General features: G+C 51.1%; 19 non-coding genes across 19 annotated transcripts; 6 read left to right on the top strand and 13 right to left on the bottom strand.

Annotated features, from left to right (window-relative positions):
- Window positions 1–1,295: 1,295 nt before the first annotated feature.
- On the top strand, window positions 1,296–1,367 carry Trnaa-ugc. The gene has a single exon. It is a non-coding gene; the product is annotated as a tRNA-Ala (tRNA).
- Window positions 1,368–1,959: 592 nt separating this feature from the next.
- On the bottom strand, window positions 1,960–2,033 carry Trnai-aau. Its single transcript has one exon. It is a non-coding gene; the product is annotated as a tRNA-Ile (tRNA).
- A 546-nt stretch (window positions 2,034–2,579) lies between these two features.
- Trnam-cau lies at window positions 2,580–2,652 on the bottom strand. Its single transcript has one exon. It is a non-coding gene; the product is annotated as a tRNA-Met (tRNA).
- A 2,272-nt stretch (window positions 2,653–4,924) lies between these two features.
- Window positions 4,925–4,996, top strand: Trnaa-ugc. The gene has a single exon. It is a non-coding gene; the product is annotated as a tRNA-Ala (tRNA).
- Window positions 4,997–5,588: 592 nt separating this feature from the next.
- Window positions 5,589–5,662, bottom strand: Trnai-aau. The gene has a single exon. It is a non-coding gene; the product is annotated as a tRNA-Ile (tRNA).
- Window positions 5,663–6,208: 546 nt separating this feature from the next.
- Trnam-cau lies at window positions 6,209–6,281 on the bottom strand. Its single transcript has one exon. It is a non-coding gene; the product is annotated as a tRNA-Met (tRNA).
- Window positions 6,282–8,546: 2,265 nt separating this feature from the next.
- Window positions 8,547–8,618, top strand: Trnaa-ugc. Its single transcript has one exon. It is a non-coding gene; the product is annotated as a tRNA-Ala (tRNA).
- A 592-nt stretch (window positions 8,619–9,210) lies between these two features.
- Trnai-aau lies at window positions 9,211–9,284 on the bottom strand. Its single transcript has one exon. It is a non-coding gene; the product is annotated as a tRNA-Ile (tRNA).
- Window positions 9,285–9,830: 546 nt separating this feature from the next.
- Trnam-cau lies at window positions 9,831–9,903 on the bottom strand. Its single transcript has one exon. It is a non-coding gene; the product is annotated as a tRNA-Met (tRNA).
- Window positions 9,904–12,162: 2,259 nt separating this feature from the next.
- On the top strand, window positions 12,163–12,234 carry Trnaa-ugc. Its single transcript has one exon. It is a non-coding gene; the product is annotated as a tRNA-Ala (tRNA).
- A 592-nt stretch (window positions 12,235–12,826) lies between these two features.
- On the bottom strand, window positions 12,827–12,900 carry Trnai-aau. The gene has a single exon. It is a non-coding gene; the product is annotated as a tRNA-Ile (tRNA).
- Window positions 12,901–13,446: 546 nt separating this feature from the next.
- Window positions 13,447–13,519, bottom strand: Trnam-cau. The gene has a single exon. It is a non-coding gene; the product is annotated as a tRNA-Met (tRNA).
- A 2,260-nt stretch (window positions 13,520–15,779) lies between these two features.
- Window positions 15,780–15,851, top strand: Trnaa-ugc. Its single transcript has one exon. It is a non-coding gene; the product is annotated as a tRNA-Ala (tRNA).
- A 592-nt stretch (window positions 15,852–16,443) lies between these two features.
- On the bottom strand, window positions 16,444–16,517 carry Trnai-aau. Its single transcript has one exon. It is a non-coding gene; the product is annotated as a tRNA-Ile (tRNA).
- Window positions 16,518–17,063: 546 nt separating this feature from the next.
- On the bottom strand, window positions 17,064–17,136 carry Trnam-cau. The gene has a single exon. It is a non-coding gene; the product is annotated as a tRNA-Met (tRNA).
- Window positions 17,137–23,448: 6,312 nt separating this feature from the next.
- Trnag-ucc lies at window positions 23,449–23,520 on the top strand. The gene has a single exon. It is a non-coding gene; the product is annotated as a tRNA-Gly (tRNA).
- Window positions 23,521–24,118: 598 nt separating this feature from the next.
- Trnai-aau lies at window positions 24,119–24,192 on the bottom strand. The gene has a single exon. It is a non-coding gene; the product is annotated as a tRNA-Ile (tRNA).
- A 198-nt stretch (window positions 24,193–24,390) lies between these two features.
- Window positions 24,391–24,462, bottom strand: Trnae-uuc. The gene has a single exon. It is a non-coding gene; the product is annotated as a tRNA-Glu (tRNA).
- A 305-nt stretch (window positions 24,463–24,767) lies between these two features.
- On the bottom strand, window positions 24,768–24,840 carry Trnam-cau. The gene has a single exon. It is a non-coding gene; the product is annotated as a tRNA-Met (tRNA).
- Window positions 24,841–26,242: the final 1,402 nt, after the last annotated feature.

The raw sequence follows: 26,242 nt of genomic DNA, 5'->3' as shown, positions 1-26,242 counted from the left end.
TGAATGTTCCACACAAACAGGCTGTATCTTCTAAAATACCCATGAAGTCTTGTGAACAAAATAAAATTCCTCAAAAGTAAAAGGACATTCCTCCCTTGGAGATAAAACCAGAACGACCCGTAGTGTGGGTGTGGCACAAGTCACCAACCATAACGCAAATAAAACAAAGAAAAGAAGGAAAAAGAAAGTAAAAATAGAACGCGTCAGCTCAGTAAATCTCAGTTCAAGGTGTTTGCCGCAGTTCCATTTCATAGCCGTAATCCAAGGCCGCCTTCAAAAAATTCGCAAACAGTTCGCGAAAGTGAACGCAATCCTTCAGTGTCATATACTGGGCCCACAAATAATCCAGGTAAATCAACAGTATCAGTGACGGCCATATCGATAAGGGCATAAATCGTATGCCCTAAGATCCAGACAGTGGCGTTATTTTTCGTCCGCGGGAAAGCTTTGAAGTTAGGCACTATCACACGACGAACAGTCACAAGGTGAGGAGGCGTTCGATTAATGTGGGCGACCATTCGTTGACACAGCCGCCATACCGTCGACACCGATGCACACTCAAAACGATGTTCCCGTGTGTCCACAGCACCACATCTACCACAGTTGGCAGAGGGAAGGAGATGAATGTCGGCAAGCCGCTGGTTCGTCGCTAGGGTGTTGTTGACGATCTTAAACCAGAGCGCACTGACATCCGACGGCAACACCGGGTTGTTGATGTTTGCCCACACGTTCACCCATTCCACTGTAGGGTTCCGGAACACCAGTTTATGACGCGGAGGTTGTCCAGTCAGGGCAACGTAGAGTCCGCGGGCGGTCCTGTGTCTGTCGGTAGCCGTTGACAGAGCGTAGCTCCTCGTTAAAAAGTACTCCCGTATGTAGGACATCTTATACGGGGTGGCCGCGAGAGAGACGGGCGCCGCTTCAGAGCGTGGGCGGACCACTGAACCACCGATGCTCAGACCAGTAGCAATCTTTCGCTGCTTCCCGAGCAGATGTCTCGAGATAACGTGGGACTGCCGTCAAGCGCCGTAGCATTCTGTCGAGAAAATGCTGCAGACGCTGAATCCTGCACTGTACTGCCTAAAAATGCCGCCAGAACGCCGTCCTCTGCGTCCTCTTGCGTCGCCGGCGCCGACTCTTGCCAAAGGGTGCGAAATGTGCATGGATACGCCGTGCGAATGCATCTGCATGTGCTCCCCTAGCCTACCTCGTAATGCGCCTAGGGCTACGATCACCTTCGGCCGCTGCCGACTGGCGGGAAGCCGACACAGCGCGGCGTGGGGGCGCCCGGTTGTGCGGTGGTGGTGTAAAGGTCAGCATAGTTGCCTTGCAAGCAGTTGATCCGGGTTCGATTCCCGGCCACCGCAGCAGGCTTTCAGCTTTGCGTATGAGTACTTTTGCCACGCGCCGTTAAATTAATGTTCTTTCTCCCTCTTACTCGCTGCAGACCAGCCTACAGTGTGTCTCGACTTGTCTCGACTTTGCTCAGCTGACGCGAGAGCTGACGCTCTCCAGTCGGCCTATATCAAAACGACAAGCACGAGAAACGACTGAGAGAGGCAGGGAGAGGCGAGGCGGTGGACACACAGCACGCCCCTTCATTTCACGGTGGCGTCTCCCTCACTGAATCGGTCTGCAGCTGCGAAAACAAAGGAGAAAGAAAAATAGGAAGCAAAATTGCCAACAGTACCCTGTGTTCCCATGCGGTCACCCGCCCAAGCACTGACAAGGGCCAAAGTTGTTACACGTCGGCAATCGGGCATTTTCTTTCATTTTCTCTTTGCCGTATGAGAACCAGCGTATTCAACATATTGTGACCATTGCCGAGCGAATGCTGCAGCGCTTCCCGACGAGTCGGGTTCGGATCCTCTGCCAACGTCCACGCAGGGCGATGATCTTTTGGTCATCACACTCGCCAGCTGAAATCGGCGCTGCCTTTTCGTAGTAGTAAAAGCCCACTGGCCCGTGGGGGGATCGAACCCACGACCTTCGCGTTATTAGCACGACGCTCTAACCAACTGAGCTAACGGGCCTCGACGCGGACGGTTGCTCAGCCCTACGCTGGAAACACGTCGCATGAAGCCACACGCCACTTCTAGGGTCACCGTGTGTCTGCTTCGCCCGTCTATGTTCTGCTGGCGGTCACGAAACAGTAGCTGTACTGCGAGCAGGACGGGAAACGGCAGCACGCACTGCTGAAACTTGAGACGATTCGTGTGGAAAAAATTCCGTTCCGGTTCCGGCAATCGAGCCCGGGCCTCCGGGGTGATAGCCAGGCATCCTAGCCACTAGATCTCACCGGATTTGGGCGTCCGTTCGACGGATCGGATGGTCTCTCGCACCCTTCTCTCTTTGCGAACGTCATTGCGCATACTGGCTGGCAAGGCGCGCACCTCAAAAGTCTCAGAGCAATGCTTTTGGCTTCATGCTCTACTGGGAGAAGAGGAAAAGGAAAGCTGTCAGTATCAATAACAGGAAGTATAAATTTTCTCTCTGAAGCGTTGAAACGTTGTGGATAACAAACAAGAAATAAGTTCGAGCCGTAGCGACAGCACCACCGTGAGTCACAGAAAATTAAATGCCCCGGGTGAGGATCGAACTCACGACCTTAAAATTATGAGACTTACGCGCTGACTACTGCGCTACCGAGGCACGGGGCGGACCGTCGGTCCTGGGAACTGGGCAAGTAGCGTACCCATTGTTAGACGCAGAGATACACTACTTGGTGGATAACGTGTTCTGTTGCTACACGTGCATTGCCGGCCCAGTTGATTGTGGTGGTGCTGCAGCTTTTGCAACGATGGGCAGTACTCCCCGTCGTTCAAGTTCATTGCCTCGGAGGCACCTGGACACAGCAACTTGTGAGGCCAGGCCGACTCCAGTCCGCAGAACATGACGCGAGCGTCTGAGTGGGGAACCGCGCGTGCTGCGTTCTCGGTTCTTCTCAAGGGAATCCCGCTATACATTCTTGTGGATCGTGCATCTCAAGCGCGCAAGCCACACGGCACCGCGGGAAAAGCAAAACGATGCATCGGCCGGGAATCGAACCCGGGCCGCCCGCGTGGCAGGCGAGCATTCTACCACTTTTTTTTTTTTTTTTTTTTTTTTTTTTTTTTTTTTTTTTTTTTTTTTTTTTGCCTCCCAACTCCCCTTATAGCCCTCCTTACTCTCACCAAAATATGCCTTCTTCGGCGAGCTTCATCGCTATATTTGCTGGACTGTCGAACTTCGTGGAACAGTGGTATAACTTAAAACAAAATCATCTTCTGCTCAGTTAGTGTGGTGTCTTCTTCCACAGAAAAATGGAGAACTAAGAAAAATTTTATCGCGGAATTCGTGGACGGTCTTCTTTCCTCCGCTGGTTCAACTCTTCTGCTCGTAGTTCAACTAAACTCATATTCCGCTTAAAAGAAAAATATATTGTCCCTCCTGACTAAGGTCAGTCACTCCGATGTAGCAGAGAGTTGTTACAAAACAGGTGTCAACGCAGGACAACAGCACAACATGACAGTTTATGTCGATGTGTGCATCACACGAAAGAAACAGAAATCACAGGAAAGTAATAAAATGAAATCGCGACAGTCCGGAAACAGAATTTAAGAGATTGGAAAAAAAACACTCCTGCAACTATGAATGTTCCACACAAACAGGCTGTATCTTCTAAAATACCCATGAAGTCTTGTGAACAAAATAAAATTCCTCAAAAGTAAAAGGACATTCCTCCCTTGGAGATAAAACCAGAACGACCCGTAGTGTGGGTGTGGCACAAGTCACCAACCATAACGCAAATAAAACAAAGAAAAGAAGGAAAAAGAAAGTAAAAATAGAACGCGTCAGCTCAGTAAATCTCAGTTCAAGGTGTTTGCCGCAGTTCCATTTCATAGCCGTAATCCAAGGCCGCCTTCAAAAAATTCGCAAACAGTTCGCGAAAGTGAACGCAATCCTTCAGTGTCATATACTGGGCCCACAAATAATCCAGGTAAATCACAGTATCAGTGACGGCCATATCGATAAGGGCATAAATCGTATGCCCTAAGATCCAGACAGTGGCGTTATTTTTCGTCCGCGGGAAAGCTTTGAAGTTAGGCACTATCACACGACGAACAGTCACAAGGTGAGGAGGCGTTCGATTAATGTGGGCGACCATTCGTTGACACAGCCGCCATACCGTCGACACCGATGCACACTCAAAACGATGTTCCCGTGTGTCCACAGCACCACATCTACCACAGTTGGCAGAGGGAAGGAGATGAATGTCGGCAAGCCGCTGGTTCGTCGCTAGGGTGTTGTTGACGATCTTAAACCAGAGCGCACTGACATCCGACGGCAACACCGGGTTGTTGATGTTTGCCCACACGTTCACCCATTCCACTGTAGGGTTCCGGAACACCAGTTTATGACGCGGAGGTTGTCCAGTCAGGGCAACGTAGAGTCCGCGGGCGGTCCTGTGTCTGTCGGTAGCCGTTGACAGATCGTAGCTCCTCGTTAAAAAGTACTCCCGTATGTAGGACATCTTATACGGGGTGGCCGCGAGAGAGACGGGCGCCGCTTCAGAGCGTGGGCGGACCACTGAACCACCGATGCTCAGACCAGTAGCAATCTTTCGCTGCTTCCCGAGCAGATGTCTCGAGATAACGTGGGACTGCCGTCAAGCGCCGTAGCATTCTGTCGAGAAAATGCTGCAGACGCTGAATCCTGCACTGTACTGCCTAAAAATGCCGCCAGAACGCCGTCCTCTGCGTCCTCTTGCGTCGCCGGCGCCGACTCTTGCCAAAGGGTGCGAAATGTGCATGGATACGCCGTGCGAATGCATCTGCATGTGCTCCCCTAGCCTACCTCGTAATGCGCCTAGGGCTACGATCACCTTCGGCCGCTGCCGACTGGCGGGAAGCCGACACAGCGCGGCGTGGGGGCGCCCGGTTGTGCGGTGGTGGTGTAAAGGTCAGCATAGTTGCCTTGCAAGCAGTTGATCCGGGTTCGATTCCCGGCCACCGCAGCAGGCTTTCAGCTTTGCGTATGAGTACTTTTGCCACGCGCCGTTAAATTAATGTTCTTTCTCCCTCTTACTCGCTGCAGACCAGCCTACAGTGTGTCTCGACTTGTCTCGACTTTGCTCAGCTGACGCGAGAGCTGACGCTCTCCAGTCGGCCTATATCAAAACGACAAGCACGAGAAACGACTGAGAGAGGCAGGGAGAGGCGAGGCGGTGGACACACAGCACGCCCCTTCATTTCACGGTGGCGTCTCCCTCACTGAATCGGTCTGCAGCTGCGAAAACAAAGGAGAAAGAAAAATAGGAAGCAAAATTGCCAACAGTACCCTGTGTTCCCATGCGGTCACCCGCCCAAGCACTGACAAGGGCCAAAGTTGTTACACGTCGGCAATCGGGCATTTTCTTTCATTTTCTCTTTGCCGTATGAGAACCAGCGTATTCAACATATTGTGACCATTGCCGAGCGAATGCTGCAGCGCTTCCCGACGAGTCGGGTTCGGATCCTCTGCCAACGTCCACGCAGGGCGATGATCTTTTGGTCATCACACTCGCCAGCTGAAATCGGCGCTGCCTTTTCGTAGTAGTAAAAGCCCACTGGCCCGTGGGGGGATCGAACCCACGACCTTCGCGTTATTAGCACGACGCTCTAACCAACTGAGCTAACGGGCCTCGACGCGGACGGTTGCTCAGCCCTACGCTGGAAATACGTCGCATGAAGCCACACGCCACTTCTAGGGTCACCGTGTGTCTGCTTCGCCCGTCTATGTTCTGCTGGCGGTCACGAAACAGTAGCTGTACTGCGAGCAGGACGGGAAACGGCAGCACGCACTGCTGAAACTTGAGACGATTCGTGTGGAAAAAATTCCGTTCCGGTTCCGGCAATCGAGCCCGGGCCTCCGGGGTGATAGCCAGGCATCCTAGCCACTAGATCTCACCGGATTTGGGCGTCCGTTCGACGGATCGGATGGTCTCTCGCACCCTTCTCTCTTTGCGAACGTCATTGCGCATACTGGCTGGCAAGGCGCGCACCTCAAAAGTCTCAGAGCAATGCTTTTGGCTTCATGCTCTACTGGGAGAAGAGGAAAAGGAAAGCTGTCAGTATCAATAACAGGAAGTATAAATTTTCTCTCTGAAGCGTTGAAACGTTGTGGATAACAAACAAGAAATAAGTTCGAGCCGTAGCGACAGCACCACCGTGAGTCACAGAAAATTAAATGCCCCGGGTGAGGATCGAACTCACGACCTTAAAATTATGAGACTTACGCGCTGACTACTGCGCTACCGAGGCACGGGGCGGACCGTCGGTCCTGGGAACTGGGCAAGTAGCGTACCCATTGTTAGACGCAGAGATACACTACTTGGTGGATAACGTGTTCTGTTGCTACACGTGCATTGCCGGCCCAGTTGATTGTGGTGGTGCTGCAGCTTTTGCAACGATGGGCAGTACTCCCCGTCGTTCAAGTTCATTGCCTCGGAGGCACCTGGACACAGCAACTTGTGAGGCCAGGCCGACTCCAGTCCGCAGAACATGACGCGAGCGTCTGAGTGGGGAACCGCGCGTGCTGCGTTCTCGGTTCTTCTCAAGGGAATCCCGCTATACATTCTTGTGGATCGTGCATCTCAAGCGCGCAAGCCACACGGCACCGCGGGAAAAGCAAAACGATGCATCGGCCGGGAATCGAACCCGGGCCGCCCGCGTGGCAGGCGAGCATTCTACCACTTTTTTTTTTTTTTTTTTTTTTTTTTTTTTTTTTTTTTTTTTTTTGCCTCCCAACTCCCCTTATAGCCCTCCTTACTCTCACCAAAATATGCCTTCTTCGGCGAGCTTCATCGCTATATTTGCTGGACTGTCGAACTTCGTGGAACAGTGGTATAACTTAAAACAAAATCATCTTCTGCTCAGTTAGTGTGGTGTCTTCTTCCACAGAAAAATGGAGAACTAAGAAAAATTTTATCGCGGAATTCGTGGACGGTCTTCTTTCCTCCGCTGGTTCAACTCTTCTGCTCGTAGTTCAACTAAACTCATATTCCGCTTAAAAGAAAAATATATTGTCCCTCCTGACTAAGGTCAGTCACTCCGATGTAGCAGAGAGTTGTTACAAAACAGGTGTCAACGCAGGACAACAGCACAACATGACAGTTTATGTCGATGTGTGCATCACACGAAAGAAACAGAAATCACAGGAAAGTAATAAAATGAAATCGCGACAGTCCGGAAACAGAATTTAAGAGATTGGAAAAAAAACACTCCTGCAACTATGAATGTTCCACACAAACAGGCTGTATCTTCTAAAATACCCATGAAGTCTTGTGAACAAAATAAAATTCCTCAAAAGTAAAAGGACATTCCTCCCTTGGAGATAAAACCAGAACGACCCGTAGTGTGGGTGTGGCACAAGTCACCAACCATAACGCAAATAAAACAAAGAAAAGAAGGAAAAAGAAAGTAAAAATAGAACGCGTCAGCTCAGTAAATCTCAGTTCAAGGTGTTTGCCGCAGTTCCATTTCATAGCCGTAATCCAAGGCCGCCTTCAAAAAATTCGCAAACAGTTCGCGAAAGTGAACGCAATCCTTCAGTGTCATATACTGGGCCCACAAATAATCCAGGTAAATCACAGTATCAGTGACGGCCATATCGATAAGGGCATAAATCGTATGCCCTAAGATCCAGACAGTGGCGTTATTTTTCGTCCGCGGGAAAGCTTTGAAGTTAGGCACTATCACACGACGAACAGTCACAAGGTGAGGAGGCGTTCGATTAATGTGGGCGACCATTCGTTGACACAGCCGCCATACCGTCGACACCGATGCACACTCAAAACGATGTTCCCGTGTGTCCACAGCACCACATCTACCACAGTTGGCAGAGGGAAGGAGATGAATGTCGGCAAGCCGCTGGTTCGTCGCTAGGGTGTTGTTGACGATCTTAAACCAGAGCGCACTGACATCCGACGGCAACACCGGGTTGTTGATGTTTGCCCACACGTTCACCCATTCCACTGTAGGGTTCCGGAACACCAGTTTATGACGCGGAGGTTGTCCAGTCAGGGCAACGTAGAGTCCGCGGGCGGTCCTGTGTCTGTCGGTAGCCGTTGACAGATCGTAGCTCCTCGTTAAAAAGTACTCCCGTATGTAGGACATCTTATACGGGGTGGCCGCGAGAGAGACGGGCGCCGCTTCAGAGCGTGGGCGGACCACTGAACCACCGATGCTCAGACCAGTAGCAATCTTTCGCTGCTTCCCGAGCAGATGTCTCGAGATAACGTGGGACTGCCGTCAAGCGCCGTAGCATTCTGTCGAGAAAATGCTGCAGACGCTGAATCCTGCACTGTACTGCCTAAAAATGCCGCCAGAACGCCGTCCTCTGCGTCCTCTTGCGTCGCCGGCGCCGACTCTTGCCAAAGGGTGCGAAATGTGCATGGATACGCCGTGCGAATGCATCTGCATGTGCTCCCCTAGCCTACCTCGTAATGCGCCTAGGGCTACGATCACCTTCGGCCGCTGCCGACTGGCGGGAAGCCGACACAGCGCGGCGTGGGGGCGCCCGGTTGTGCGGTGGTGGTGTAAAGGTCAGCATAGTTGCCTTGCAAGCAGTTGATCCGGGTTCGATTCCCGGCCACCGCAGCAGGCTTTCAGCTTTGCGTATGAGTACTTTTGCCACGCGCCGTTAAATTAATGTTCTTTCTCCCTCTTACTCGCTGCAGACCAGCCTACAGTGTGTCTCGACTTGTCTCGACTTTGCTCAGCTGACGCGAGAGCTGACGCTCTCCAGTCGGCCTATATCAAAACGACAAGCACGAGAAACGACTGAGAGAGGCAGGGAGAGGCGAGGCGGTGGACACACAGCACGCCCCTTCATTTCACGGTGGCGTCTCCCTCACTGAATCGGTCTGCAGCTGCGAAAACAAAGGAGAAAGAAAAATAGGAAGCAAAATTGCCAACAGTACCCTGTGTTCCCATGCGGTCACCCGCCCAAGCACTGACAAGGGCCAAAGTTGTTACACGTCGGCAATCGGGCATTTTCTTTCATTTTCTCTTTGCCGTATGAGAACCAGCGTATTCAACATATTGTGACCATTGCCGAGCGAATGCTGCAGCGCTTCCCGACGAGTCGGGTTCGGATCCTCTGCCAACGTCCACGCAGGGCGATGATCTTTTGGTCATCACACTCGCCAGCTGAAATCGGCGCTGCCTTTTCGTAGTAGTAAAAGCCCACTGGCCCGTGGGGGGATCGAACCCACGACCTTCGCGTTATTAGCACGACGCTCTAACCAACTGAGCTAACGGGCCTCGACGCGGACGGTTGCTCAGCCCTACGCTGGAAACACGTCGCATGAAGCCACACGCCACTTCTAGGGTCACCGTGTGTCTGCTTCGCCCGTCTATGTTCTGCTGGCGGTCACGAAACAGTAGCTGTACTGCGAGCAGGACGGGAAACGGCAGCACGCACTGCTGAAACTTGAGACGATTCGTGTGGAAAAAATTCCGTTCCGGTTCCGGCAATCGAGCCCGGGCCTCCGGGGTGATAGCCAGGCATCCTAGCCACTAGATCTCACCGGATTTGGGCGTCCGTTCGACGGATCGGATGGTCTCTCGCACCCTTCTCTCTTTGCGAACGTCATTGCGCATACTGGCTGGCAAGGCGCGCACCTCAAAAGTCTCAGAGCAATGCTTTTGGCTTCATGCTCTACTGGGAGAAGAGGAAAAGGAAAGCTGTCAGTATCAATAACAGGAAGTATAAATTTTCTCTCTGAAGCGTTGAAACGTTGTGGATAACAAACAAGAAATAAGTTCGAGCCGTAGCGACAGCACCACCGTGAGTCACAGAAAATTAAATGCCCCGGGTGAGGATCGAACTCACGACCTTAAAATTATGAGACTTACGCGCTGACTACTGCGCTACCGAGGCACGGGGCGGACCGTCGGTCCTGGGAACTGGGCAAGTAGCGTACCCATTGTTAGACGCAGAGATACACTACTTGGTGGATAACGTGTTCTGTTGCTACACGTGCATTGCCGGCCCAGTTGATTGTGGTGGTGCTGCAGCTTTTGCAACGATGGGCAGTACTCCCCGTCGTTCAAGTTCATTGCCTCGGAGGCACCTGGACACAGCAACTTGTGAGGCCAGGCCGACTCCAGTCCGCAGAACATGACGCGAGCGTCTGAGTGGGGAACCGCGCGTGCTGCGTTCTCGGTTCTTCTCAAGGGAATCCCGCTATACATTCTTGTGGATCGTGCATCTCAAGCGCGCAAGCCACACGGCACCGCGGGAAAAGCAAAACGATGCATCGGCCGGGAATCGAACCCGGGCCGCCCGCGTGGCAGGCGAGCATTCTACCACTTTTTTTTTTTTTTTTTTTTTTTTTTTTTTTTTTTTTTTGCCTCCCAACTCCCCTTATAGCCCTCCTTACTCTCACCAAAATATGCCTTCTTCGGCGAGCTTCATCGCTATATTTGCTGGACTGTCGAACTTCGTGGAACAGTGGTATAACTTAAAACAAAATCATCTTCTGCTCAGTTAGTGTGGTGTCTTCTTCCACAGAAAAATGGAGAACTAAGAAAAATTTTATCGCGGAATTCGTGGACGGTCTTCTTTCCTCCGCTGGTTCAACTCTTCTGCTCGTAGTTCAACTAAACTCATATTCCGCTTAAAAGAAAAATATATTGTCCCTCCTGACTAAGGTCAGTCACTCCGATGTAGCAGAGAGTTGTTACAAAACAGGTGTCAACGCAGGACAACAGCACAACATGACAGTTTATGTCGATGTGTGCATCACACGAAAGAAACAGAAATCACAGGAAAGTAATAAAATGAAATCGCGACAGTCCGGAAACAGAATTTAAGAGATTGGAAAAAAAACACTCCTGCAACTATGAATGTTCCACACAAACAGGCTGTATCTTCTAAAATACCCATGAAGTCTTGTGAACAAAATAAAATTCCTCAAAAGTGAAAGGACATTCCTCCCTTGGAGATAAAACCAGAACGACCCGTAGTGTGGGTGTGGCACAAGTCACCAACCATAACGCAAATAAAACAAAGAAAAGAAGGAAAAAGAAAGTAAAAATAGAACGCGTCAGCTCAGTAAATCTCAGTTCAAGGTGTTTGCCGCAGTTCCATTTCATAGCCGTAATCCAAGGCCGCCTTCAAAAAATTCGCAAACAGTTCGCGAAAGTGAACGCAATCCTTCAGTGTCATATACTGGGCCCACAAATAATCCAGGTAAATCACAGTATCAGTGACGGCCATATCGATAAGGGCATAAATCGTATGCCCTAAGATCCAGACAGTGGCGTTATTTTTCGTCCGCGGGAAAGCTTTGAAGTTAGGCACTATCACACGACGAACAGTCACAAGGTGAGGAGGCGTTCGATTAATGTGGGCGACCATTCGTTGACACAGCCGCCATACCGTCGACACCGATGCACACTCAAAACGATGTTCCCGTGTGTCCACAGCACCACATCTACCACAGTTGGCAGAGGGAAGGAGATGAATGTCGGCAAGCCGCTGGTTCGTCGCTAGGGTGTTGTTGACGATCTTAAACCAGAGCGCACTGACATCCGACGGCAACACCGGGTTGTTGATGTTTGCCCACACGTTCACCCATTCCACTGTAGGGTTCCGGAACACCAGTTTATGACGCGGAGGTTGTCCAGTCAGGGCAACGTAGAGTCCGCGGGCGGTCCTGTGTCTGTCGGTAGCCGTTGACAGATCGTAGCTCCTCGTTAAAAAGTACTCCCGTATGTAGGACATCTTATACGGGGTGGCCGCGAGAGAGACGGGCGCCGCTTCAGAGCGTGGGCGGACCACTGAACCACCGATGCTCAGACCAGTAGCAATCTTTCGCTGCTTCCCGAGCAGATGTCTCGAGATAACGTGGGACTGCCGTCAAGCGCCGTAGCATTCTGTCGAGAAAATGCTGCAGACGCTGAATCCTGCACTGTACTGCCTAAAAATGCCGCCAGAACGCCGTCCTCTGCGTCCTCTTGCGTCGCCGGCGCCGACTCTTGCCAAAGGGTGCGAAATGTGCATGGATACGCCGTGCGAATGCATCTGCATGTGCTCCCCTAGCCTACCTCGTAATGCGCCTAGGGCTACGATCACCTTCGGCCGCTGCCGACTGGCGGGAAGCCGACACAGCGCGGCGTGGGGGCGCCCGGTTGTGCGGTGGTGGTGTAAAGGTCAGCATAGTTGCCTTGCAAGCAGTTGATCCGGGTTCGATTCCCGGCCACCGCAGCAGGCTTTCAGCTTTGCGTATGAGTACTTTTGCCACGCGCCGTTAAATTAATGTTCTTTCTCCCTCTTACTCGCTGCAGACCAGCCTACAGTGTGTCTCGACTTGTCTCGACTTTGCTCAGCTGACGCGAGAGCTGACGCTCTCCAGTCGGCCTATATCAAAACGACAAGCACGAGAAACGACTGAGAGAGGCAGGGAGAGGCGAGGCGGTGGACACACAGCACGCCCCTTCATTTCACGGTGGCGTCTCCCTCACTGAATCGGTCTGCAGCTGCGAAAACAAAGGAGAAAGAAAAATAGGAAGCAAAATTGCCAACAGTACCCTGTGTTCCCATGCGGTCACCCGCCCAAGCACTGACAAGGGCCAAAGTTGTTACACGTCGGCAATCGGGCATTTTCTTTCATTTTCTCTTTGCCGTATGAGAACCAGCGTATTCAACATATTGTGACCATTGCCGAGCGAATGCTGCAGCGCTTCCCGACGAGTCGGGTTCGGATCCTCTGCCAACGTCCACGCAGGGCGATGATCTTTTGGTCATCACACTCGCCAGCTGAAATCGGCGCTGCCTTTTCGTAGTAGTAAAAGCCCACTGGCCCGTGGGGGGATCGAACCCACGACCTTCGCGTTATTAGCACGACGCTCTAACCAACTGAGCTAACGGGCCTCGACGCGGACGGTTGCTCAGCCCTACGCTGGAAACACGTCGCATGAAGCCACACGCCACTTCTAGGGTCACCGTGTGTCTGCTTCGCCCGTCTATGTTCTGCTGGCGGTCACGAAACAGTAGCTGTACTGCGAGCAGGACGGGAAACGGCAGCACGCACTGCTGAAACTTGAGACGATTCGTGTGGAAAAAATTCCGTTCCGGTTCCGGCAATCGAGCCCGGGCCTCCGGGGTGATAGCCAGGCATCCTAGCCACTAGATCTCACCGGATTTGGGCGTCCGTTCGACGGATCGGATGGTCTCTCGCACCCTTCTCTCTTTGCGAACGTCATTGCGCATACTGGCTGGCAAGGCGCGCACCTCAAAAGTCTCAGAGCAATGCTTTTGGCTTCATGCTCTACTGGGAGAAGAGGAAAAGGAAAGCTGTCAGTATCAATAACAGGAAGTATAAATTTTCTCTCTGAAGCGTTGAAACGTTGTGGATAACAAACAAGAAATAAGTTCGAGCCGTAGCGACAGCACCACCGTGAGTCACAGAAAATTAAATGCCCCGGGTGAGGATCGAACTCACGACCTTAAAATTATGAGACTTACGCGCTGACTACTGCGCTACCGAGGCACGGGGCGGACCGTCGGTCCTGGGAACTGGGCAAGTAGCGTACCCATTGTTAGACGCAGAGATACACTACTTGGTGGATAACGTGTTCTGTTGCTACACGTGCATTGCCGGCCCAGTTGATTGTGGTGGTGCTGCAGCTTTTGCAACGATGGGCAGTACTCCCCGTCGTTCAAGTTCATTGCCTCGGAGGCACCTGGACACAGCAACTTGTGAGGCCAGGCCGACTCCAGTCCGCAGAACATGACGCGAGCGTCTGAGTGGGGAACCGCGCGTGCTGCGTTCTCGGTTCTTCTCAAGGGAATCCCGCTATACATTCTTGTGGATCGTGCATCTCAAGCGCGCAAGCCACACGGCACCGCGGGAAAAGCAAAACGATGCATCGGCCGGGAATCGAACCCGGGCCGCCCGCGTGGCAGGCGAGCATTCTACCACTTTTTTTTTTTTTTTTTTTTTTTTTTTTTTTTTTTTTTTTGCCTCCCAACTCCCCTTATAGCCCTCCTTACTCTCACCAAAATATGCCTTCTTCGGCGAGCTTCATCGCTATATTTGCTGGACTGTCGAACTTCGTGGAACAGTGGTATAACTTAAAACAAAATCATCTTCTGCTCAGTTAGTGTGGTGTCTTCTTCCACAGAAAAATGGAGAACTAAGAAAAATTTTATCGCGGAATTCGTGGACGGTCTTCTTTCCTCCGCTGGTTCAACTCTTCTGCTCGTAGTTCAACTAAACTCATATTCCGCTTAAAAGAAAAATATATTGTCCCTCCTGACTAAGGTCAGTCACTCCGATGTAGCAGAGAGTTGTTACAAAACAGGTGTCAACGCAGGACAACAGCACAACATGACAGTTTATGTCGATGTGTGCATCACACGAAAGAAACAGAAATCACAGGAAAGTAATAAAATGAAATCGCGACAGTCCGGAAACAGAATTTAAGAGATTGGAAAAAAAACACTCCTGCAACTATGAATGTTCCACACAAACAGGCTGTATCTTCTAAAATACCCATGAAGTCTTGTGAACAAAATAAAATTCCTCAAAAGTAAAAGGACATTCCTCCCTTGGAGATAAAACCAGAACGACCCGTAGTGTGGGTGTGGCACAAGTCACCAACCATAACGCAAATAAAACAAAGAAAAGAAGGAAAAAGAAAGTAAAAATAGAACGCGTCAGCTCAGTAAATCTCAGTTCAAGGTGTTTGCCGCAGTTCCATTTCATAGCCGTAATCCAAGGCCGCCTTCAAAAAATTCGCAAACAGTTCGCGAAAGTGAACGCAATCCTTCAGTGTCATATACTGGGCCCACAAATAATCCAGGTAAATCACAGTATCAGTGACGGCCATATCGATAAGGGCATAAATCGTATGCCCTAAGATCCAGACAGTGGCGTTATTTTTCGTCCGCGGGAAAGCTTTGAAGTTAGGCACTATCACACGACGAACAGTCACAAGGTGAGGAGGCGTTCGATTAATGTGGGCGACCATTCGTTGACACAGCCGCCATACCGTCGACACCGATGCACACTCAAAACGATGTTCCCGTGTGTCCACAGCACCACATCTACCACAGTTGGCAGAGGGAAGGAGATGAATGTCGGCAAGCCGCTGGTTCGTCGCTAGGGTGTTGTTGACGATCTTAAACCAGAGCGCACTGACATCCGACGGCAACACCGGGTTGTTGATGTTTGCCCACACGTTCACCCATTCCACTGTAGGGTTCCGGAACACCAGTTTATGACGCGGAGGTTGTCCAGTCAGGGCAACGTAGAGTCCGCGGGCGGTCCTGTGTCTGTCGGTAGCCGTTGACAGATCGTAGCTCCTCGTTAAAAAGTACTCCCGTATGTAGGACATCTTATACGGGGTGGCCGCGAGAGAGACGGGCGCCGCTTCAGAGCGTGGGCGGACCACTGAACCACCGATGCTCAGACCAGTAGCAATCTTTCGCTGCTTCCCGAGCAGATGTCTCGAGATAACGTGGGACTGCCGTCAAGCGCCGTAGCATTCTGTCGAGAAAATGCTGCAGACGCTGAATCCTGCACTGTACTGCCTAAAAATGCCGCCAGAACGCCGTCCTCTGCGTCCTCTTGCGTCGCCGGCGCCGACTCTTGCCAAAGGGTGCGAAATGTGCATGGATACGCCGTGCGAATGCATCTGCATGTGCTCCCCTAGCCTACCTCGTAATGCGCCTAGGGCTACGATCACCTTCGGCCGCTGCCGACTGGCGGGAAGCCGACACAGCGCGGCGTGGGGGCGCCCGGTTGTGCGGTGGTGGTGTAAAGGTCAGCATAGTTGCCTTGCAAGCAGTTGATCCGGGTTCGATTCCCGGCCACCGCAGCAGGCTTTCAGCTTTGCGTATGAGTACTTTTGCCACGCGCCGTTAAATTAATGTTCTTTCTCCCTCTTACTCGCTGCAGACCAGCCTACAGTGTGTCTCGACTTGTCTCGACTTTGCTCAGCTGACGCGAGAGCTGACGCTCTCCAGTCGGCCTATATCAAAACGACAAGCACGAGAAACGACTGAGAGAGGCAGGGAGAGGCGAGGCGGTGGACACACAGCACGCCCCTTCATTTCACGGTGGCGTCTCCCTCACTGAATCGGTCTGCAGCTGCGAAAACAAAGGAGAAAGAAAAATAGGAAGCAAAATTGCCAACAGTACCCTGTGTTCCCATGCGGTCACCCGCCCAAGCACTGACAAGGGCCAAAGTTGTTACACGTCGGCAATCGGGCATTTTCTTTCATTTTCTCTTTGCCGTATGAGAACCAGCGTATTCAACATATTGTGACCATTGCCGAGCGAATGCTGCAGCGCTTCCCGACGAGTCGGGTTCGGATCCTCTGCCAACGTCCACGCACGGCGATGATCTTTTGGTCATCACACTCGCCAGCTGAAATCGGCGCTGCCTTTTCGTAGTAGTAAAAGTCTACTGGCCCGTGGGGGGATCGAACCCACGACCTTCGCGTTATTAGCACGACGCTCTAACCAACTGAGCTAACGGGCCTCGACGCGGACGGTTGCTCAGCCCTACGCTGGAAACACGTCGCATGAAGCCACACGCCACTTCTAGGGTCACCGTGTGTCTGCTTCGCCCGTCTATGTTCTGCTGGCGGTCACGAAACAGTAGCTGTACTGCGAGCAGGACGGGAAACGGCAGCACGCACTGCTGAAACTTGAGACGATTCGTGTGGAAAAAATTCCGTTCCGGTTCCGGCAATCGAGCCCGGGCCTCCGGGGTGATAGCCAGGCATCCTAGCCACTAGATCTCACCGGATTTGGGCGTCCGTTCGACGGATCGGATGGTCTCTCGCACCCTTCTCTCTTTGCGAACGTCATTGCGCATACTGGCTGGCAAGGCGCGCACCTCAAAAGTCTCAGAGCAATGCTTTTGGCTTCATGCTCTACTGGGAGAAGAGGAAAAGGAAAGCTGTCAGTATCAATAACAGGAAGTATAAATTTTCTCTCTGAAGCGTTGAAACGTTGTGGATAACAAACAAGAAATAAGTTCGAGCCGTAGCGACAGCACCACCGTGAGTCACAGAAAATTAAATGCCCCGGGTGAGGATCGAACTCACGACCTTAAAATTATGAGACTTACGCGCTGACTACTGCGCTACCGAGGCACGGGGCGGACCGTCGGTCCTGGGAACTGGGCAAGTAGCGTACCCATTGTTAGACGCAGAGATACACTACTTGGTGGATAACGTGTTCTGTTGCTACACGTGCATTGCCGGCCCAGTTGATTGTGGTGGTGCTGCAGCTTTTGCAACGATGGGCAGTACTCCCCGTCGTTCAAGTTCATTGCCTCGGAGGCACCTGGACACAGCAACTTGTGAGGCCAGGCCGACGCCAGTCCGCAGAACATGACGCGAGCGTCTGAGTGGGGAACCGCGCGTGCTGCGTTCTCGGTTCTTCTCAAGGGAATCCCGCTATACATTCTTGTGGATCGTGCATCTCAAGCGCGCAAGCCACACGGCACCGCGGGAAAAGCAAAACGATGCATCGGCCGGGAATCGAACCCGGGCCGCCCGCGTGGCAGGCGAGCATTCTACCACTTTTTTTTTTTGGCCTCCCAACTCCCCTTATAGCCCTCCTTACTCTCACCAAAATATGCCTTCTTCGGCGAGCTTCATCGCTATATTTGCTGGACTGTCGAACTTCGTGGAACAGTGGTATAACTTAAAACAAAATCATCTTCTGCTCAGTTAGTGTGGTGTCTTCTTCCACAGAAAAATGGAGAACTAAGAAAAATTTTATCGCGGAATTCGTGGACGGTCTTCTTTCCTCCGCTGGTTCAACTCTTCTGCTCGTAGTTCAACTAAACTCATATTCCGCTTAAAAGAAAAATATATTGTCCCTCCTGACTAACGTCAGTCACTCCGATGTAGCAGAGAGTTGTTACAAAACAGGTGTCAACGCAGGACAACAGCACAACATGACAGTTTATGTCGATGTGTGCATCACACGAAAGAAACAGAAATCACAGGAAAGTAATAAAATGAAATCGCGACAGTCCGGAAACAGAATTTAAGAGATTGGAAAAAAAACACTCCTGCAACTATGAATGTTCCACACAAACAGGCTGTATCTTCTAAAATACCCATGAAGTCTTGTGAACAAAATAAAATTCCTCAAAAGTAAAAGGACATTCCTCCCTTGGAGATAAAACCAGAACGACCCGTAGTGTGGGTGTGGCACAAGTCACCAACCATAACGCAAATAAAACAAAGAAAAGAAGGAAAAAGAAAGTAAAAATAGAACGCGTCAGCTCAGTAAATCTCAGTTCAAGGTGTTTGCCGCAGTTCCATTTCATAGCCGTAATCCAAGGCCGCCTTCAAAAAATTCGCAAACAGTTCGCGAAAGTGAACGCAATCCTTCAGTGTCATATACTGGGCCCACAAATAATCCAGGTAAATCACAGTATCAGTGACGGCCATATCGATAAGGGCATAAATCGTATGCCCTAAGATCCAGACAGTGGTGTTATTTTTCGTCCGCGGGAAAGCTTTGAAGTTAGGCACTATCACACGACGAACAGTCACAAGGTGAGGAGGCGTTCGATTAATGTGGGCGACCATTCGTTGACACAGCCGCCATACCGTCGACACCGATGCACACTCAAAACGATGTTCCCGTGTGTCCACAGCACCACATCTACCACAGTTGGCAGAGGGAAGGAGATGAATGTCGGCAAGCCGCTGGTTCGTCGCTAGGGTGTTGTTGACGATCTTAAACCAGAGCGCACTCACATCCGACGGCAACACCGGGTTGTTGATGTTTGCCCACACGTTCACCCATTCCACTGTGGGGTTCCGGAACACCAGTTTATGACGCGGAGGTTGTCCAGTCAGGGCAACGTAGAGTCCGCGGGCGGTCCTGTGTCTGTCGGTAGCCGTTGACAGAGCGTAGCTCCTCGTTAAAAAGTACTCCCGTATGTAGGACATCTTATACGGGATGGCCGCGAGAGAGACGGGCGCCGCTTCAGAGTGTGGGCGGTAGAGCTCCAGGAGGGCCGCGGTAGTTCCTGCCGGGTTGTCGAACTGCAGGGTGGCTGTCCGGTGGACGAGCAGCGCGCCGCATTTGCGTGGAACGTCGGTGAAACCGAGGCCGCCCAGCTGCCTGTCGATGACACAGGTCGAAGCCTTGACTTTAAAAATTTCATGCCGCCACAGGAGCCAGTAGACTGCCTGCGAAATCGCCCTCCCGATCGGCTTCGGAACACTAAGCAGTTGGGCGATGTACCACGCGTTCGATAAGATGAATGTGTTAATGACAGCCACACGTTGATGTAAGTTGAGTCGGCGACCTGAGTGGCTGCGACATAGGGCCTTCACAGTGCCAAGAATTCGCCTCCAGTTTAAAACTTGCATTTTTTGTGGGCACGCTACAATGTCGAGTCCTAAAATTTTGTGGGTGCGCACAACACGGAACCAGTCCCGTTCAGCAGACAGTCCCCGCCGACCCAGTGGTACCAATACAGTTTTCCGCGTATTCAGAACGGCGCCAGAGGCACGTTCGTACAGTATCAGAACATCGCGAACTCTGTGCAAGTCATGTGCCCGCCCCATGAAAAGTCCCACGTCGTCAGCATAGGCAGCACATTTGAGAGAGACGTGACAGACCTGGACACCTTCAATGATTCGACCGACTGCGCGCAAAAACGGGTCGAGCGCAATGACAAATAGGAGCATTGATAAAGGACAGCCCTGTCTGACGGATCTTGTAATAGGAATGGGCGGCGACTGCCAACCGTTGATGACAATTACTGAAGTCGCCGATGTTAAAAGATTCCGTATAGCATCGAGAAAGTGGCCGCCGAACCCCAGTTTTGTCATGACGGACAGAAGATAATCGTGCCCGATACGGTCGAATGCATTGGCAAAATTGATGGAGAGAATGCCAGCTGACAGGTCATTAATGGCTGCGTACGCGACCACGTCTCGGTATGAAGCCGCAGCGTGAAAAATGCTACGGCGTTGCACACCACACGACTGAAAGGGACTGATTATCTTATCCATGACCACATTGAGTTTCGTTGCGAGGCATCGTGCCGCCAGTTTATAGTCTGCATTTAAAAGTGTGATAGGGCGTAATGCCTCAACACGGCATGCTGTCGGTGTCTTCGGAATTAATATAATACGCCCTGCAACGAACTTCGAAGGGACAGCAGCACCACGAACAATTTCATTTATCATGATCGTCAATGTCTCACCGAAAATATCCCAATAAGCCAGGTAAAATTCGATGGGAAGGCCATCTGGACCTGGAGACTTCCCTCGACGACACGAACGCAACACGTCTTTCACATCGTCCCGTGACAACATCTCATCCAGTGACTGACGGTCAGATTCGGAGATGACAGTATCCAATTCATCTAACAGAAAGGAACGTGCGACATCATCGGCAGCTATCCGTCCGAACAATCTCTTAAAGTGGTCGGTGACGTGGGGAACGATCTCATGCTTCGCCGTGAGACGAGCACCAGTGTCCGTGATGAGGGTGGTAATGTCTTTCCTCCGCGCCAACCGTTTCTCGCGTGCCAAGTGGTAAAGCGTTGGCACTTCGTCAATGGTCTCACACTGCGGTCGGCTCCTGATCAGAACACCTTGTGCCTTGTGGAGGTGATGCTGGAGTATCTTGCTTTTAATTCTATTCAAACGTGCGCGTAAGTTTTGATCTGGCGCCACGGGTGTATCAAGCGCATCTTGGAGGCACTGTTGATAAAAGGCAATGGTGCGCCTCTCCCAAAATGACGCCTCCCTTGCATACCGCATCGCAACACTGCGCAACTGCGGTTTGGCTAAGTCGACCCACCATTGTAAGACTGAGGCATAACTTCCCCGTTTTTCAGAACAGAACTGCCACACGTTCTGAATCTCGCAACGTAAACCGGCGTCAGAGAGATGACGGGTATTGAGTTTCCAAACCCGGGAAGGTGGCGCCTGCCTATTCGCCAGTAATTGCACGTCACACACAACACCGCAGTGATCGCTAAAAGCGACGGGATGTACCGCAACCCTCTGAAGATAGGTTTGAAGTGGCCGCGACACATAAATGCGATCAATTCTGCTGGCACCGTTCGCATAAAAATGTGTGTATTGCGTCGTGGCAGGATGAAAATGACGCCAAACATCGATCAAGTCATTTGTCACAATTAGTTGGGAAAATTCCGGGCACATGGTAGCCGTGGGAAATTGATCGGCTGCGGCAGTAACACAGTTAAAATCGCCGCCAACTACTACATTGCGGGTCGACGCAAAGAACGGAACCACATCTTGATTAAAGAAAACAGAACGTGCACGTTTATGATCAGTGCCACTCGGCGCGTATATATTAATAAATGTGACATCCTGGATCGTACACGTAAGTAAGCGGCCATTCGGTAAAAATTGAACGTTAGTTGGTTGCAATACAGTTTTATAAAGAACAGCGGTGCCACAAGTACCTTCAACGTTAATGTTATAGATGACATCATAACCAGGGACGTTATTGAAGCGCTGAACAGTAACTTCTTGGAGCAATGCAACGTCATAGCCTCCCAAAGTTATAAAGTCTATAAAACTTGCTATTTTATGCGCAGCTATGATGCGATTTACATTGAGTGATAAAACTGAGAAGATCTTTAGATGTTGACGAGCGGCGGCCATTTAAAACACAGACACTCAAGTATTAGCAAGAAAAATGAGAAACGGAAGACGCAGACGCAGCGTCTCAAGCACACCAATAAAATTGTCAAGAAGCACTGCAACCCATTACGTAACTCGTGGACAATACCGTGCAGAAAATTACTGTCAGCGTGCAGGAACAGCGTAACATAACGTCGCAGGTAAACGGGGCACGAATTACAGCAGGTCCGCCGAAAGCCGCTAATGGGATCCAGGGTCGTCCTCCTCCTGCTTCCACCAGGGCGTCTCCGTTGGTCGGTCGGTCGGTTGGGCGCGACCACCAGCGGTGTCTGTGTACGTGGCCTCGTCCGCCTGTGTTGTTGCTGTACCGGCGGCCGACGTCGCCGAATGCCTGCGCGTGCGCTGCGGCAGCTGCTCGCTACTTTGCTCGCTTTTGCGCTTCGCAGCATGCGCACCCTGTTCGCGTGCCGTATTTAAGAACACCTTGAGATGTGCAGTTTGTTCCCTTATACGCTCCTGGCGCGCAGAGCTGTCAGAGGCAGGGGGGCACGATGTCTGAACTTCACTCTCACTGCCACTCTCTGAGACAGGGGTGCACGGCAAATCATCTGACTGCTGACTCCTAGTACCTTTATTTTTATTTTTCTTTGTACGCCCTTTCCTCGGTGCCAGGGGAACCTCTTCAGGCGGCGGAGGCGGTGGTAAGGAGGTGTCCATCTCTTCCGAAATAGCAACTGGTGCATGATCCGAAACATCTGGGACCTCCTTAGCAACTGAATCCGATTCTACCACAGCCGAGGACAAAATGGGAGCGTCCTCCATTCGATCCTGTGGCGCGTCTACAGTAACATTCACCTCACTTGGTACATCCTCAGCACGAATAGGGTCGGCAGGGCGGGGTTGTGATACAGTGCCCGCTACTATTTCACTCAGTAGTGGCACGAAGTGGCCACCAGTAGCCGCAGCATCACTACGTGGGAGCTGCACGGGTCGTCTACGGGGACAATCAACACGTAAATGCTCAGTGGAATGACAAATTGAGCATGTGGGTGGCTGGCCGATATAAGTCACTTGAGCCCTACAGCCCGCAATCATTACGTAGGATGGAATGTGTTTCTTCAAGTCAATGCGGACACTACGTACTCCACTATTAACCTGGTACCGGTACGCACTAGACCACTTTTCGTTTACTACCGACAAGACAACGCCGTACTGAGTGAGAGCACGTGCAATCAAATCATTGCCGCATTCAGGGGGCACATTAAATACTCGAACCGTTCTAACACCATAACCCGAGGGCACAATCTGCACATCACTGACTGTGCCATCGACATGCCTAAATTTACGCACTCCGCCAAATTTTTCAACAAATTTTTCACAGATGTCGCCGGAAAAGAACTTCAAAAATAGCGAATATTGCGCGAAATCCAACTGAAAAGTGTCCACTAGATCTTCCGGGATTTTCAAATCTTCGAATATAAATTCGTGGATTTCAAAAGCGGTGGGCCGCAAAGCATTTCTATCGAACACAAACTGCGCAGTGTTTGCCCTAGTAACTGTCGACATGGTACTCACGTTGAAGAAACTTGAACACGTGGACCTCGAAACACTCGCTGAGCGCCGCCCCGCGATGTAAACAAAGCCGCAACCGCTCCGCTGCTCCGCGCGATGTGCGCGGATACGCTGTCCGAATGCGTCTGGATGTGCTCCCCTAGCCTGCCTCGAAATGCGCCTGCCAGGTACTATCACCTTCGGCCGCTGCCGACTGGCGGGAAGCCGACACAGCGCGGACGCGCGGCGTTCGCTTGTGCGGTGGTGGTGTAATGGTCAGCATAGTTGCCTTCCAAGCAGTTGATCCGGGTTCGATTCCCGGCCACCGCAGCAGGCTTTTAATTTCGCGTATGAGTACTTTTGCCACGCGCTCTTAAATTATTGTTTTTTCGCCCTCTTACTCGCTGCATACCAGCCCTTAGTGTGTCTCGACTTGTCTCGTGTCTCGACTTGTCTCGACTTTGCTCAGCTGACGCTCTCAAGTCGGCCTTTATCAAAACGACAAGCACGAGAAACGACTGAGAGAGGTAAGGAGAGGCGAGGCGATGGACACACAGCACGCCCCCTTCATTTCACGGTGGCGTCTCCCTGACCGAATCGGGCTGTAGCTCCGAAAACAAAGGAGAAACAAAAATAGGAAGTAAAAGTGCAAATAGTGCCCTGTGTTCCCATGCGCTCACCCGCCCAAGTACTGACAAGGGCCAAAGTTGTTACGCATCGGCAATCGGACATTTTCTTTCATTTTCTCTTTATCGGTTGAGAACCAGTGTATTCAAGATATTATGGCCATTGCCGAGTGAATGCTGTAGCGCTTCCCGACGAGTCGGGTTCGGATCCTCTGTCAACTTCCACGCAGGGTGATGATCTTTTGGTCATCACACTCGCCAGCTGAAATCGGCGCTGCCTTTTCGTAGTAGTAAAAGAGTAGTGGCCCGTGGAGGGATCGAACCCACGACCTTCACGTTATTAGCACGACGCTCTAACCAACTGAGCTAACGGGCCTCGGCAGATGCAGTTGCTCAGCCCTACGCTGGAAACAGGTGGCATGAAGCCACACACCATTTGTATGGTCGTCGTGTGTCTGCTTCCCTAGTCTATATTCTGCTGACGGTCACGAAACAGTAGCTATATTGCGAGCAGGACGGCAAACGGCTGCTCGGACAGCTCAAACTTGCCACGATTCGTGTGGAAAAAATTCCGTTCCGGTACCGGGAATCGAACCCGGGCCTCCTGGGTGAAAGCCAGGTATCCTAGCCACTAGACCACACCGGATGTGGCCGTTTCGTTCGATCGTTCGTACGGTCGCTTGTCGCATTTCGTGTCGAGTGCCGCGTCGGCGCCCCTCTCTCTTTGCGAGCATCTTTGCACATACTGACTGGCAAGGCGCGCACCTCAAACGTCGCAGAGCAATGCTTTTGGCTTCATGCTCTGCTGGGAGAAGAGGAAAAGGGAAGCTGTAAGTAGCAATAACAGGAAGTAAACATTTTCCCGCTGAAGCGTTGAAACGTTGTGGATAACAAACAAGAAATACGTTGGCGCCCTAGCAACAGCACCACCATCAGTCACAGAAAATTAAATGCCCCGGGTGAGGATCGAACTCACGACCTTAAGATTATGAGACTTACGCGCTGCCTACTGCGCTACCGAGGCACGGGTGCACCGCTTGTCCTGGAAACTGGGTAAATACCGTACCCAATATTAGACGTAGAGACACTGTACTTCCTGGATGACGTGTTCTGTTGCTACACGTGCACTGCCGGCCCAGTTGATTGCGGTGCTGCTGCAGCTGTTGCAACGATAGGCAGCACTCCTTGTCGTTAAAGTTCAGAGCCTCGGAGGCACCCGGACCCAGCAACTTGTGAGGCCAGGCCGACGCTAGTCTGTAGAACATGATGCGAGTGTCCTAGTGGGGACCCGCGAGTGCTGCGTTCTCGGTCCTTCTCAAGGGAAATCCAGCTACACATTCTTGTGGATCGTGCATCTCAAGCGCTCAAGCCACGCGGCAGCATCATCGCGAGAAAAGCAAAATGATGCATCGGCCGGGAATCGAACCCGGGCCGCCCGCGTGGCAGGCGAGCATTCTACCACTTTTTTTTTTTTTTTTTTTTATTTTTATTTTTTTTTATTTTTTTTTTTTTTATTATTTCTTAATGATAGGGCCTCCCAACTCCCCTTATAGCCCTCCTTACTCTCACCAAAATATGCCTTCTTCGGCGAACTTCATCGCTATATTTGCTTTACTGTCGAACTTCGTGGAACAGTGGTATAACTTAAAACAAAATCATCTTCTGCTCAGATGGTGTGGTGTCTTCTTCCACAGAAAAAATGGAGAACTAAGAAAAATTTTATCGCGGAATTCGTGGACGGTCTTCTTTCCTCCGCTGGTTCAACTCTTCTGCTCGTAGTTCAACTAAACTCATATTCCACTTAAAAGAAAAATATATTGTCCCTCCTGACTAACGTCAGTCACTCCGATGTAGCAGAGAGTTGTTACAAAACAGGTGGCAACGCAGCACAACAGCACAACATGAGAGTTTATGTCGATGTGTGCATCACACGAAAGAAACAGAAATCACAGGAAAGTAATAAAATGAAATCGCGACAGTCCGGGAACAGGATTTAAGAGATTGTAAAGAAACATTCCTGCAACTATGAATGTTCCACACAAACAGGCTGTTTCTTCTAAAATACCCATGAAGTCTTGTGAACAAAATAAAATTCCTCAAAAGTAAAAGGACACTCCTCTCTTGGAGATAAAACCAGAACGACCCGTAGTGTGGGTGTGGCACAAGTCACCAACCATAACGCAAATAAAACAAATAAAAGAAGGAAAAAGAAATTAAAAATAGAACGCGTCAGCTCAGTAAATCTCAGTTCAAGGTGTTTGCCGCAGTTCCATTTCATAGCCATAATCCAAGGTCGCCTTCAAAAAATTCGCAAACAATTCGCGAAATTGAACGCAATCCTTCAGTGTCATATACTGGGCCCACAAATAATCTAGGTAAATCACAGTATCAGTGACGGCCATATCGATAAGGGCATAAATCGTATG

This window comes from Schistocerca piceifrons, unplaced genomic scaffold (assembly GCF_021461385.2).
Source record: "Schistocerca piceifrons isolate TAMUIC-IGC-003096 unplaced genomic scaffold, iqSchPice1.1 HiC_scaffold_570, whole genome shotgun sequence".
Lineage (NCBI taxonomy): Eukaryota > Metazoa > Arthropoda > Insecta > Orthoptera > Acrididae > Schistocerca > Schistocerca piceifrons.
The sequence above is the reverse complement of the archived record's forward strand: the minus strand, read 5'-3'. Positions and strand labels throughout refer to the sequence as shown.